The sequence below is a fragment of the Cupressus sempervirens genome, chromosome 1 (assembly GCF_028749045.1).
Source record: "Cupressus sempervirens isolate cs-2001-9-10 chromosome 1, ASM2874904v1, whole genome shotgun sequence".
Lineage (NCBI taxonomy): Eukaryota > Viridiplantae > Streptophyta > Pinopsida > Cupressales > Cupressaceae > Cupressus > Cupressus sempervirens.
This window is the reverse complement of record NC_143118.1, coordinates 356,584,410-356,598,412: the sequence shown is the minus strand read 5'-3', so window position 1 is coordinate 356,598,412 and position 14,003 is coordinate 356,584,410. Positions and strand designations below refer to the sequence as shown.

The following is a 14,003-nucleotide window of genomic DNA, read 5'->3' as shown; positions in this document are numbered from 1 at the left end:
CATATTTAAAATTTTGAAATATGTAGTGCAACTAGATAGAAGAATAGTTAAAATAACTTATATATTTTGAAATAGTGATTAGGCATGTGTGAAAGTTGTAAGAGGGTAACACTATAATTGTACAATAATAAAATGAGTTATATAAAAAAGTAATCATAATGATATGTCATCTTTGAATTTTCGAAATTTGAATTTTGTGAAATTAAATGTTGAATAATATAATGCCAAATCTTGTGTGAAAATAGAAAACGTAAGAAAAAATTAAAATATAAAAATATTAGAGTAAAATTAAAAAACTAAATCTATTTGAAGAAGAAATATATAGTCAATATTATAAATTTATTTGAAATGAGAAAATAAATCTAATAATTATATTATAGATTTATCTTTAAATAAATAAAGTATAATTAAAAGAAAAATAAATTTACATAATCAATATTTCATGTTTAAATTAATTTAAATAATAGATACAACTAGTGATGTATTTATAATTGATTAATTTATAGAATTTTGAATATTAACAAATATCAATTATATGATTTATCATTTAAATTATTCACCAACATACTAATTCAAGATTTGAAAAAGATGTGCCAATAGTGGCATGTTGTGATGGTTAAGTTGTTGTGTAGTTATCCTTGCCATCAAAGTTCAAATCTCATGGGGATGAGGTCCCCCGTTTGCCCCTCTTAAATTGAAAAAAAAAGATTTGAAAAAGATGTAATATGATAAATATTTTTCTCCACACACATGAATGGACCAAGTGCAAATCTTTTATAATAAACTTTAATAAGAAAAATTAAAGAACTTTTATTAAACAACTTTTAATAAAAATTATAATACAAAAAAAAATAACATTCATTTATTCTACTGTTCAGCTATGGGCAAGACAGTTATTTACAAGCTCTGTAGCTGCACCACATGTGGCATATAGCTAGATAAAGTTCACCGCTGCACTTAATGCAGGTTTATCTACTTTTGATTTTTTTCTTTATTTTTTTAATTTAAAAAACAATTAAAACCTCAGGAAATTCAGTGTGAACCAATAAGAAATTAACAATTAATTTGCAAAAATAAATTTTAAAAATAAAGGTCAACTAAATCAAAAATTAATTGAGGGAGGTCAGGAACTAATAATTGAATAAAAAATGGTAAACAACTATGAAGAAGCATTGAATAAGGAAAAGAAGATTAAAAAATAAATAAAGACAGCTAAACTCTAGAATGACACTGAAATATTAAGTTACTTAAAAAGTGAAAAGACAATAAAATTAATAATAATAATAAATTAAAAGAACTCCAGATAAAGATCTAGATTCATTACACGTTGAACACCCGGCCCAAGCTCCACCTACTCATTTGGTACAAGCATTAATATAGAAAGAAATAAAACAAAGGAAAGGAAGGTTTTTTAATATTGAAAGAAGAAAATATAATGATGCATAAAGCAAAAAGGAGTTCTTAGTATATCCTGAGTTGGTTTAGTGGTGGAGAACTTGTATTCTTGAAAGAGAGGTCACAAGTTCAAATCCCACTGGTGGGTAGGGGTATGTATGCCTCGTTTGTAGTGCCAAGTGCTTTTCGAAAAAGAGTACGAGGTAGTCCCATATCACTGTCACCATATGTAAACCTAAAAACTATGGCATAGTGTCGTGGACTATAAAACCACCTTTCCTTTTCTTTTTAGTCATTTTCAGAGAAAAATATCAACTCAACTTGAATGGGACAAGTGTCGAAATTATGCTTATCCTGAAAAAAGGACACTGAGTTAATGGGAAACCGGTAGAATCTCTAGGAGAGTATCACAATAACAATAAAAGTGGGTATTTAAGAATGTGTCATTTGTTCGAATTAGAATATTATAAACTAAGCTTAGAAGTACGTAGATGCCTTGCGCCTAGTGATTTTCTTGCCATGAGTACACATAATTGTGGCATGTTTTTTCAAGTAGTTTTTATGTTTTCCTGGTACAAACTTTGAACCCGTGTCCACCACGTTCATGACAAATATTGCTTCTAAATTTGTGAGTTTTTGGTGGGCATGATCTCCACAAAAGTTCTCAGAAACTACTGTGGCAAACGTCAGTTTTTAGTACAAACCTATTGTGTTTTTTCTTTGAAATATCATGTCCCAAAGCAGCGATATATGCTGCCCAGGCTTCCCCAAACATCCAGTGGATTGGTCATACTGACCAGAAACCATACCAACAAGAGTGAATTTAATGGATGTCAGTCTTTAGCACAAACCATAGTGTTCTCTTCTTTGAAATTGTGTAAGAGACATACAATTTCAACGAAGAGAACACAATATCGAAGAAGAGAATACAATAGGTTTGTGCTAAGTACTGACACCCATTAAATAATGCAATTTCGAAGAAGAGAACACAATACGTTTGTGCTAAATAAGAGACACAATTTTGAAGAAGGGAACACAATAGGCTTGTGCTAAATACTGAAACCCATTATATTCTCTCTTGTTGGTATGGTTCTTGGTCATACTGACTAATTCACTTGATGTTTGTGGAAGCCTAAGCAGCATATGTCACCGCTTCGGATGTATTTAGCATCTAGCATCATCGTATTGCACTAAGATAAAAACTTGTATGCCCTAAAGTTTGTTCGATAGTAGGTAAGAATTTTCTGTGATTTTCAGTATATGGTCTGATATTATTGCCCCTAGTTCTTTTCATTCAAACTTCATTATGATAATCGGGAACCTGGATCCACGACTGAAATTACCACAATGTGCATGTATTGCCACCATATTCCCCAACAAATTTGAAGATGCTTAAATGCATTCAAAATTTTCTGTTCTACCAGCAGCTATTCCAATTGGAAAACCAAGTCTAAACCATTTCTAGAAGTCCCAAAAACATTAGACAAGTTTTATATTATTCACATTAAAGGCCGAAACCAGGAATGAAATGACTGCAGTGGGCATGTCTTGCAATCATCCATGATTGAAGTCACTGCAAAAGTCATGTCTTACCACCACATTCTCCATCAAGTTTGGGATAGATGAGAATCCACACACACCACCGCCCCCCCCCGCCCCCCCCCCGCCTCCCCAGCCACCCCAACCATAACAGTGACAACAGGAAGAAATACTCCAAACACAATCAATAGGACACAAAATTTGCTATACTTATATGTGCATTAGAGACAGTGCTGCTTGTTGGAAGCATGTAATTCCCTAAACGAGCTAAGCAGCCAACTTAAGAAAAAGCTAAAATAAAATTGATCACATGCATTAGAGTTGCAGATGCTTGTTGACACTATGCAATTTTCCTAACCCTGTGCAAGCTGTCAGTATAATTGAATTTGGCAGATCTGGACATCTTGGCTCTAAAACGGTAAACTGATTATGAAGCTAAAAGGAAAGCACTTACTGCTGTTTGTTTTTGGCATATAAGGAGGGCTTCAGAGAGATTGAAGTCAAAAGTGACACTAGTTATAATCCTAGTGTTGCGGAAGCCATGAAATTAATTAAAAAAAGTTTGGTCATCTCAAGTATTTGCATTGCTTTCAAGAACAAGATAAATCAATTAGCATGTTCCCAACAAGGTTATTGATAGTTGAACAATATTTTCCGTTAAAAGTAAAGACAGTGGGCAGTGGAAGGCCTTAATGTTAGTTTTGATGATTACAAAAAGGAGCTCAATAAGCATAGTATTCATCCTCCTCGTGTTTGTTCGCATATTATTTTGGCAGCAGCAAATGGTGTCTAATGGTGTTAGTTGTTCTTGCTTTATATTTGGGCGATGTGTGATTTACATTGTTTTGAGGGATATTAGAGCTTAGATGGTGTGTGTAGTTCTGGCAGTTGCCAACATGCACCTCTTTGCTTTTTTAGGGTCAGGTCTGGGAACTTTTTTATGGTGGGCTGTGGTATTCCCTATCACAAACACCTGCTCAAGCAAGGTATGTTTACAGCTTTGGGCAAAAAAAACCCTCCCATTGTCCCTTTTGTTCAGAGCCTAGTTCTAGTCAAGGCTATATTGGGACTTGATAGAGTGGAAAATACCCACTACTTGAGGGCGCCATCTTGGCAGATTGTCATGATAACTTTTGGTTGTTCGGAAATATGTTTGTGACTGTATAAGGATCTCATTTCTTTTCATGATTTTGGGGATGAAATTTTAAAGGTGATGGTGCTGCAAATGTCTCATACTCCCTCTTGTCCAGCAGCGAACAATGATATTTCAGTTGGTGATTTTTCGTTTTACACTATCTGCAAGGATGTTGACATTTTGGTGGTATTTGTTTCCAGATTTTCATCAAGTTATTAAACATTGAGTAGACACTCATCATTGTATGGCAATGGAAGTCACCAACAGTTTCTCTGTTCCGTCCTTTTTTAACAGTGCACCGTCTTGCTCAGCTAAATTTGCAGAATCAATTGATTGTGTCCGCATTCGGTGATGTCTTCTTCATTGTCATTTGCCTTGGCAGAGGCAGTACCGGTTTTGGGGAATACATTGCTAATGGGTTGAGCAAGTGGACTTATCCTGTTACAGATGGTTCAAATATTCCTTGATTGGAGGGGTTCCATCGGTTGCTCTCTACTATGTTTTTCTGTTAGCTTATGTCTGTGCCATCTCTACTGTGTGGATGGTTGTGCTTCCAGCTGCTCCTTGTATATTTTATACTAGGTTTTATGTTTGTAGTACAATGGCTCTATTGTACTCTCATGTTTTGGCCTGTCTCCCTTCTGAGGATATGCAAAGGTTTTTTTTTTCTAAATAGCTATATGTTCTGTATCTTTTATAAGGGATTAGTTGCCTCAATAGATTCACATATTAATAATCAAAAGGAAAAACAAGGTGCCAAATTTATGCAGCCGCTACTAAATCAATAATTTGTCACATTGCTGAACAGTTCTCCATACATCCTTCGATAAAAATTTCCTCCAACTTTTACTTCCAAAAATATCAACTACTTTAAATATATACAAAAAGATTTATAGCACATTTGCATTGAAATAAGAAGATAATATAAAAAAACAGAAAACTATAAAAATTATGGAACCACGAACCTAGATAAAAGCTCCTAAACTTTTTGAGCAGTAGGGGCTAAAATAATTTGACTAAATGGCTGCATTGGACCCTGCTGTTAAAAAGGGGACTTCTAATTGGCTTCAGCACTATGCACTGAGAAATTTTCACTAGGTCTACTACATTGGATCATAGCCTAAAAAACTAAGAGATGACCAGCTATATAAATATTAATTTCTGTGACTGAAAATAGTGCATCCGTGCTTGCGGATGCTGGATTAATGTTCAGAATAGGTTGTGCGAACCTCATGCTGTCAAATCTAATAAGAAAAATAGAAATACAACTTTTTAAGCCCTTCAATTGTATTCCATTTTGCTTATAACAAAAACTTCAGATCGTAAAAACATGAATATGATGCTACTGTAAACACAATTTTCACATATCTGCATTATTAGTTCTACATTGTACTTTGTTGGGATGATTTCAGCTATCAAATGTACTGATTGGTTAAAAAGAATGTGAACTGAATTTTTTCACCATTGTTAGAAAATAAAAAATGCTCGTAACAGTGAAACATCAAAAAGATGGAGTTTTGAGATGTTCAAAATCAAATATTAATATATTGTACTCCTTAACAATATCTGATGATAACAAGCGATTAGCATGTACAATATAATTCTTCTGAGCAACAGCAGATGGCAGAAAAGATCACAATCACATTTGTAAGGACCTTCCTTTCTGAAACAAATATACAGAACTGCATGTAGATTGTGTAAATGCAGAGAGTCGGCTAACAATAGAGTGACAAAGTCTTCATTAACCAAAAGTTTCAGTTCATGTTCCAAAATAATAGATTTTATCTTCATATGAAGACTGATTACTTAACTTGGGGTGTAATGATTCCTGGCACTCATTGTAAGGAGCTTGAAACTGGAGGTTCCCAGTGATTTCCCGAGATTGAGGCACAAAGTAGTTATCAAATAGCTTGCTTTCATAACCAAATATCCCCTCTCTCATTGATTTCAACATACCTGCACCACACTGAGACACACTTGCACTGCAGTCACTGTCATCCTTGACTTCCATACTGTGACTGGAAAAGATTTCTTCAGGAATAATTTTGAAGAAGCCTTCTTCCTGAAAGGAATGTCCTGGATTCATATCAAGTTGGTCATTAGCATTGTATGACTGGGCACTTAAATTGATGCATTGCTTGTTCTGTTCCAGGCCACTATCATACAAAGCAAGTAGCTCGTTGATTTGCTCCCGTGTATTATTTGGCATGATAAAACTGCTTGTATTGAGAGGAAGAAGATCTGTGTTTTCCTGGGATGCTAGCTGTTTACTTCTTGGTTGCGAAAAATCCCTCTCTGGTGAATGAGTTTCAGTAGGTTGCCCCATAGATTGATACAGTGTGAAATTGTTATTTTCATGTTCCAGTCTCTGTAAACCAGATCCTTGCACATTTATTTTATAAGGACAATTACATTGATGTGCATTCCTCAATGTCTGGTCCAAAAACCCATGCTTGCGGTCATTGTACGGACACAATTCATGTGGGCATGTATAGAACTTCTGCCCTTGTGTTGCAGCCTCTTCATGCAGCTTTCTTTTTCTGGTTATCTCTGTGCTCTGTCCATTTGGATTAGACCAACAGATACTCTCTGCAAGAGCCATGCTGAACATACCTTGGCCTTGTGTCCCATCTTCCTGAACATCATTATTTGGATTTATTGAATCAGGCACATCATCAATACCCTCAATATCAAACTCATTACTGCTGCTAGAAGTTAGACTTGCAGATTTTCTACATCCAGTAATACCAGTTGTACAGCAAGCATCAGGGTTTTGCTCCTGACGTAATGCTTCCTCTTGATTGATAACAGCAATCCAAGTTGCACTCTCTTTTGCTGTCATCTTATCCTGCAAGCATTTTGACTGTCTTACAAGTTTACGAATTTTAGCTATATCTGGGGACATGTGCCGAATGACAGCAGTAAGAACCCCTACCTTCCAAGACTTCTTCAGATCATGGGGCTTTTTGTAAGGTGGTGGGCCTTGACCTTTAGGAAAACCTGTCTGCGGCCACCAGTCCTCGTTCCCAGTTGGCCACCAAGGAGGAGAAACACCCTTATCCAAAGGGTACTTCCGCTGAGGAGGATCACAATGCTGCATTAAAGCAGAAAGCAAAGAACCCAGAGTGGTATCCTGAAGCTCCTGAAGAGAATGAGGAGTTGATACCACAATTGAATCACTTTCATCAATCCCATGCAATGCATTTTCCTGTTGATATTTTCTTATTGCAACAGGAGCATTCCTATCAAACCTCACCTGTTCCTTCCACCAGGCCCTAAGATTATCAGAGGCACCAGTCACTGGCTTTCCTTTCTCTGAAATTATACCATAAACAAAGCCCTGAGCCTTGCAAACCTCCATCATCTTAAGCATGTATTTCAATATACCATCCTGGGCCCTGGACATCTTTTTCCTCTTTGCCTGCTCTTGAGATTGTCTTTCCTTTGCATTGCCAATCACATTACTTGCTTTTCGAGACTCCCTGATGCACCTGTGCCGAATCCGATCCTTCCACATCCGTTTCTCAAGCTCATCAATATCAACATCATCCTCGCTAACATAATCCTCAGGTACAATTTCCTCCTTTACCCCTCTCCATTCCGGTTCATTGACACAAGGCAGAAATCCCAAGTCGCCCAAACAATTCAGCTCATCGTAGCTCTCCATCATATCCCACTAAAATGAGACTCAAAACTTATATTTTCCAAATAACCTTCCCCAACTGCAATTGAACTCCAACTTCTACACTTCAAGAGAAAAATCCGTTGGAACCCAAATCCTGTGGATTAAGAAAGCAAAAAGAGATCCCTCTTAATCCACACCGAATTCTAGACCAACGCAAATTAAATACACGAGGAAGCACTCCCAATAACAATTGGACTCAAACCCAAAAACTCTCTAGAACTCAACTGTCGCATGAATCCCTCCTAATACAGCTCGGCCTTCAAATTCAAGAACTTTCTACGCCTTAAGCACGTAAGCAATCCCTTCCAATGCAAATTGGCCTCGAAAGCCCCCCAAAACCCACTGGACCTAAATTAATAGAAGAAACCCTTTCCACTTAAAACCGAATCCCACTGTTTAGAAACCTTCTGGACTTCAAATACAAGAGGAATTTGTCCTCAAGCCAATTGTCTAAGAGTCACAATCCCTCTACAGTCTAAAACACAAAGGGAATGCCTCTAAATACAAATTGGATTCACAACGCTAGAATTCTCTGAACCTTAGATACAAAAGGAAAACCTCCCAATCCGAACTGTACTCCACCTTATACAAGTCCTTTTACTGTACTCCACCTTATACTGCAGCATAAAACTGTCCCAAAGACAAACTAGGCTACAAAAGGAAAGAAAAGTAGTACCGAAAACATTACTGGTCATGAAATTGTCACTACCTTTCCCCGAATTCCACCTTCAACTTCAGAGGAGGGGGGGGTAAAAACGCTTACTAGTAAAAATATTATCTAAACAAATGCAAAAACAACAAGACAGCTTAGAATTACCCCTCCTAAGAAAATCTTTAACTTGGTATAAACTTGAAGAAATTTTCTTAAGCAAATGGCCTATTAAGGTTTCAAACCAAGGTCAAGAAATTCATTCTTCACACGCCAGATGGAAATACCCAGATGGTGGAATCTATACGCATGGGAATGAAAATGAATATTTGTCCACTACCCAATTCAAAATCACCAGCTTCGCTAACTATGCAGCTTTTAATCAACCCTCTTCCAATTCGTTGTTCCCCTAAACTATCAAAGTTGGGACAACTTCAGCTATTCTTGTCTATAAATGGACTGCAACCGGGTCCAACTAACCACAAGAAATTGACCCATTAAAAGCTGAATTATTAAAAAGAGAAAACAAAATCTTTAAACTTGATCAATTCAGCAGCAAACCTTATCTTTCATAAATCTCCTCTATAGCATCAGAATGAAATATGGACAGAGATTTCTCCAAATCACATAGCTAAAAACTCGAACTGATAAACCAAAAGCACCCAAGAAAATCAGAGCCTCACCGATTAGCATCCTTGCAACTGTCATTCCCACACACGTCTCGCGATCTCAGAATTTTCCACTTCTGCAAGCTAGTTGACCCATTCCTCTTCTCAATAGCCATCATCGAGAAATAATTGATGCGCATCTTACTTTATCTTTCAGAGCCTTTGTTTGACCAGATACTACATCCTTTTTAATTTGGTTAAAAGTAAAAAGGTGAAAAGAAGCTGTTCTATCAGGTGGCCGTATGTTACCGGATTTTTTCATAATGCGCTGAAGTTGAGCAAGGGATCATGTGCAAGCCGCCCCATGCGACCGAGGGCTGTGTGGCAGGCTTTGATCTGACAGGGCGGCCAACTAAAATAGTGAACATCGTCAGATTCGCGGAATGTGTCCAAAAAATGTGAGTGATTATGAAGACATGATTTTGTGGTGTTTTACTATAAAAATGTCGTTTTTTTCTCTTACTGACACGTTTTTTTCCATTTTATGTAATATTCCCTGGCATTCTAAAAGTCCTTCTTACATAAAAAGTTCAGTTATTTCGTATTCCCTGGCCTTTTTAAATAAAAATCTCGGTTATTTCGTTCCATCCATTTGAGGGATTCTTATGACTAGCAATAGTAGTTACTAGTGTGCAACAGTGCAATGGGCGTCTAGAAGGAGAGCATGAACATGAATTTTGAAATGAATGTAAGATAAGTGCATTCATATTAATTTGAGAGAGAAATATTTAGTTTTTATAAAAGGAGTAGCATTTTAATTTAACAAGTGACGCAAGCATCATAATTTCTGTCATTTGAATTTTTAGTTTAAACAAAATAGAAGTAGCAATGTTCCCATTCAAACATTGATAATCACATGAGACGGTCTATGCTAAATCTTGATGTGAGTGACTTGCTATGGTTTGAACAGTGTAAAAATAGCTTATTTGCTTTAGATAAACAATCTAGCTTCACATAAGATGGTGCCTTGGTATATTAGCACCAAATTCACCTTATAATATAAGAAATATAAAAGATAAATAAGTTAAAAGAAAATAATGCAAGAATAGAGAAAAATATTCATAACAAAATATTTGAATTGTTGGGCTTTATATTGTTTAAAATTTACAAATATAATTTCTAATGTAAAAAATTGTTAAATTTTTGTTGTAATTTCTTTGGTTTTTTAGAATGTAAAAGCTTAATTCCTAAAGTTTTTATAATGTTCTTAAATAACCTTTAATCAATAAATAATTATGAATAAAATAAAATCTAATATATTTATGTTAAATTATTGTGATTAAATATTTATATAAATATTCTAGTTCACAATCAATAATTGAAAAGGTAAAATAGAAAATTGAACATAATAATATAAAATACTAAAAATAAAATAAAACTATATTGAAAAAATATTAAGATTTAAGTTTTATTTCTTATATAAAGAAAATAGTCAACATGTCATGTCATTGATATAATTACTATTTGATTTTTATTTTAAAATAGTTCTAAAAATGATTCTCTATGGTAAAAGAAGATTTGTATAAAAGATGGCATAAGCTATAATTAATGCATTAAATATGATAAAAAAAAGATTTCTAGAAAAGATGACATAAGCTATAATTAATGTATTAAAAGTAGAGTGTACAAAATATTCTAATTTTCTATGAAGAGAATTAGTTTTACTCCCTACTATTATTGCTCTAAGCCAATCAAAGAAGAGATAAATTATTTTGTTTAAATCATTTAAATAGATGAAAAATTTAAAATTATAGTTTGTAGACATATGTTGTAAAAATTCTTGACTCTGATTGGCTATTTAAAAGTTACTATTGCATCCTATGGCATCTAATGGATGCAATAGTATCCTGCCATGGCAGGAACTAATAATGGTATGGTATGAATAGAAAAAAATGAAAATAATGTTTAGTGATGTGAGATATGAAAGATATGAAGTGTTTGTAGAGACGATAATAGCAAAACTTAAATTTAAATGAATTGTGTTTTTTTTTTTTTTCCCCATTCCTATTGTTATCTAATTGTCTTGTTTTAGAATGAAAACTATTAAATAGTTTGGTATTTTAGAGTCATCTACGTCAAGAAGAACAAACTATAGAAAGGTAGTGAAGGGGATATATCAGAAGAAAAAAGAGCATGTCAATAAAAGGAAATATATGGGTAGAAGTTTCTAAAAGATATTATTTATTAAATGAGCAACATTAAGAGAACAAAAATCAATTAAACATATGTATTGTTTTGTTTGTATAATTTTTATTCTTGCATTCTCTCATCGTGAGGATCGATTATAGAGTGTGATCTAAAATGTTGATGCTAAAAAACCTTACACATTCGAATCTAGAAATAGAGTTACACATATGTATTGTTTTATAAATCTACTTAATTTATGGAACAAATTTGGAGAACTTGAAACTAAATTAGTTGCATTTGATAATTTTGTCAAGTGTGCCTCCTTTTCTTTCCATCAAGCAACATACAAACTTTGTTGTATGTGTACATATATTTCAAAACTGAAGCAAGTGTATGCTAAGACCTTTCACCAACTCTTGATATAGATGTGAGTGTGAACCATTGTGAGTCAATGTCAATTGTTTCTCTCTGAAGTGTAAGCCCTTGTGATTTTTGTGTTTTTAATGTTCATGCTATTCTTAGTGGTTTTCTATTCATGTTATTCTTAGTGGTATTTGACAGTAATTCATGCTATCATTTGTGTGTCCATTCCTGATCGCAGGATAGGAAGGCCGATAAGCCTCTCAGTTCCAATTGTGCAAGAATTGGCACTACAGGATCCCTATGTAGTGCATGAAAAATATGTGGCATCTGAACAAGACAAACCATTTCTACTTTTCTCTACTAGTGACTCTGGTTATATCCCTCTAATTGACATGTCAATTCTACATGACAAACCCAAAAGAATTGGAAAAATTTGCATTAGTAGCCAGATAATGGGGATTCTTACAAATAAATCCCACAAGATTTAAACCTCCATGGTCTTGATCTATTCTAGTTTGGCTTAATTTTTATTTTTATTTTCGGGTTTGAATATGCAAATAGTAAATCATGAAATTCCAAGGTCTCCGATGGAAAGGATTAGGAGTGTAGTGAAGGGGTTCTTTCAACTTCCACTAGAAGAGAAGCTCAAATATGAAATGCAAAATAGTGTGTGGAGGTGTTGCCACTTCATATAATAGTATCGAACGTATCAATGGAGTAAGCCAGAAGCAATTGAACTTGAACCCACAACTAGAAGTAGGATAAGGGCAGTGTGGATGTTGTGGATTGTAGGAAGAATCAAGTGGATTTCAAAAAAAAAAAATCATTTTGATTCATATGTAATTCATTTTTTTGGTAAATTGGAATTAAAATATGAATTGGAGCAATTCCACATATTTAGATGGATGACCAAATCTTGGATTTGAGGGTAAATGGGGATATGAAGTTCTATTTTTCTCCAATTTCAATTCTAATTTTACACACCGAAACAATGGATTAGAAATTTTTAGGAATTACAAATGTCAATTCCTGTTCAAATCCATGAACCAAACGGGCCCTTATGGAGTGACACGTCACATTTGTTGCAAAAAGGAGTATGGATGTTTAGAAGATAGATTGTTCTTCAAAGGTAATTCCAAACTTTTGGATTTGGAAATAATTGTAATAAGTTATCTTGGTCTTATACCCTTTTTAACTTTGTCTTCCCTAACTATCTAGTCTCACAATGGATCTTAGATTGAGATATAAAACATTGAAAGGGAAAATGTAAAAACTACATAATCAAACTTGTCTCTTAAATTTACATAATCCAATGTAAACTTTTGCCCATAAACTTTTCAAATCTCTATTTTATTGCTTTAATAATGCATTTTATCTTTCTCAAATTTTGATGGAATCCAATGCAATTTATTTAGATAAAAATTTTAAAGGTAAAATCCAAAAATGTACTATCAAAATAAAGTAGAACAAATAATTCAAAATAGTATTATAAATTTTTTATTATTTTATTATAAATAGTTTATCACAATACAATTATAATTATCATTTATAAAAATTAATAATAATAATAATAAAGTGATCTTTTCGAATCCATAATAACTACAATACTTGTCATGGATCCATACTCTTCAAATTGTCTCTTCATCATGTTACTATTGTCAAAAATTTCAGAAAGCATCAAGTAAAGCTAATCAAAGTTCTATAGAATAAGTTATAGTTATTTCACTCTTGTAAGTTAACCAAATTCAACACATGTCATCAACATACATAGACTTACGAAATTATGTCTAGCTTCATATAAGCATTACAGAGTGTGTAAATTTATCACCTTGAAAAATATATTTGTCACCACTCTTACAGATACTAGGTTGAGAACATTATTTGAATAGGCTTTCCATTATAGATGCATTTGACATTTATTAAATGGTTGTATTTTTTGGATGATATGGATCAATTTTTAATATTAGATGTGTAACGTTAACTAATAGGATTTCACGTTGTCATGTGTACCATATTTCATGATAAGGAATTCATTTTGTGTGCTATTTCCACACAAACATCAATAATTTTAAAAATATATGTTTGTGGGTGTCTGGTGGAGTGGGTGTGTGTGTGTGTATGTACACACACACACACACACACACACACATATTGTAATCTACCCCTCTCCTTATGCACTTAATCAAACCCTAGCTTTATGAATGTGTTCCTTGTTAGAAGGTTATATATGTTAGGTATGCAAGAGAAGATATTTTATTCGAGAGATAAGTGATGGCTTCCCTTGTGAATCACATATTGTTCTCCATGTTGAAGATTATGTGTTGCATTTTAGAAAGGGGTATAATTTAGAGGATTCCTAAGATTCTGGTATGTCATTCCCTTTACCAATTAAATGTTGTAAGAACCTTTTTGGAATGGATATAGATTTTCATTTATTTCTCG

At 33.9% G+C, this 14,003-nt stretch overlaps 1 pseudogene across 1 annotated transcript; it reads right to left on the bottom strand.

The window, feature by feature from the left end:
* Positions 1-5,592: 5,592 nt before the first annotated feature.
* On the bottom strand, positions 5,593-9,284 carry LOC149577724 (ETHYLENE INSENSITIVE 3-like 1 protein pseudogene; annotated as a pseudogene). The gene is made up of 2 exons (XR_016363856.1): positions 9,087-9,284; positions 5,593-7,848 (listed from the first exon to the last, which is right to left on the bottom strand). The product of XR_016363856.1 is annotated as an ETHYLENE INSENSITIVE 3-like 1 protein pseudogene (transcript).
* Between the last annotated feature and the right edge of the window lie 4,719 nt (positions 9,285-14,003).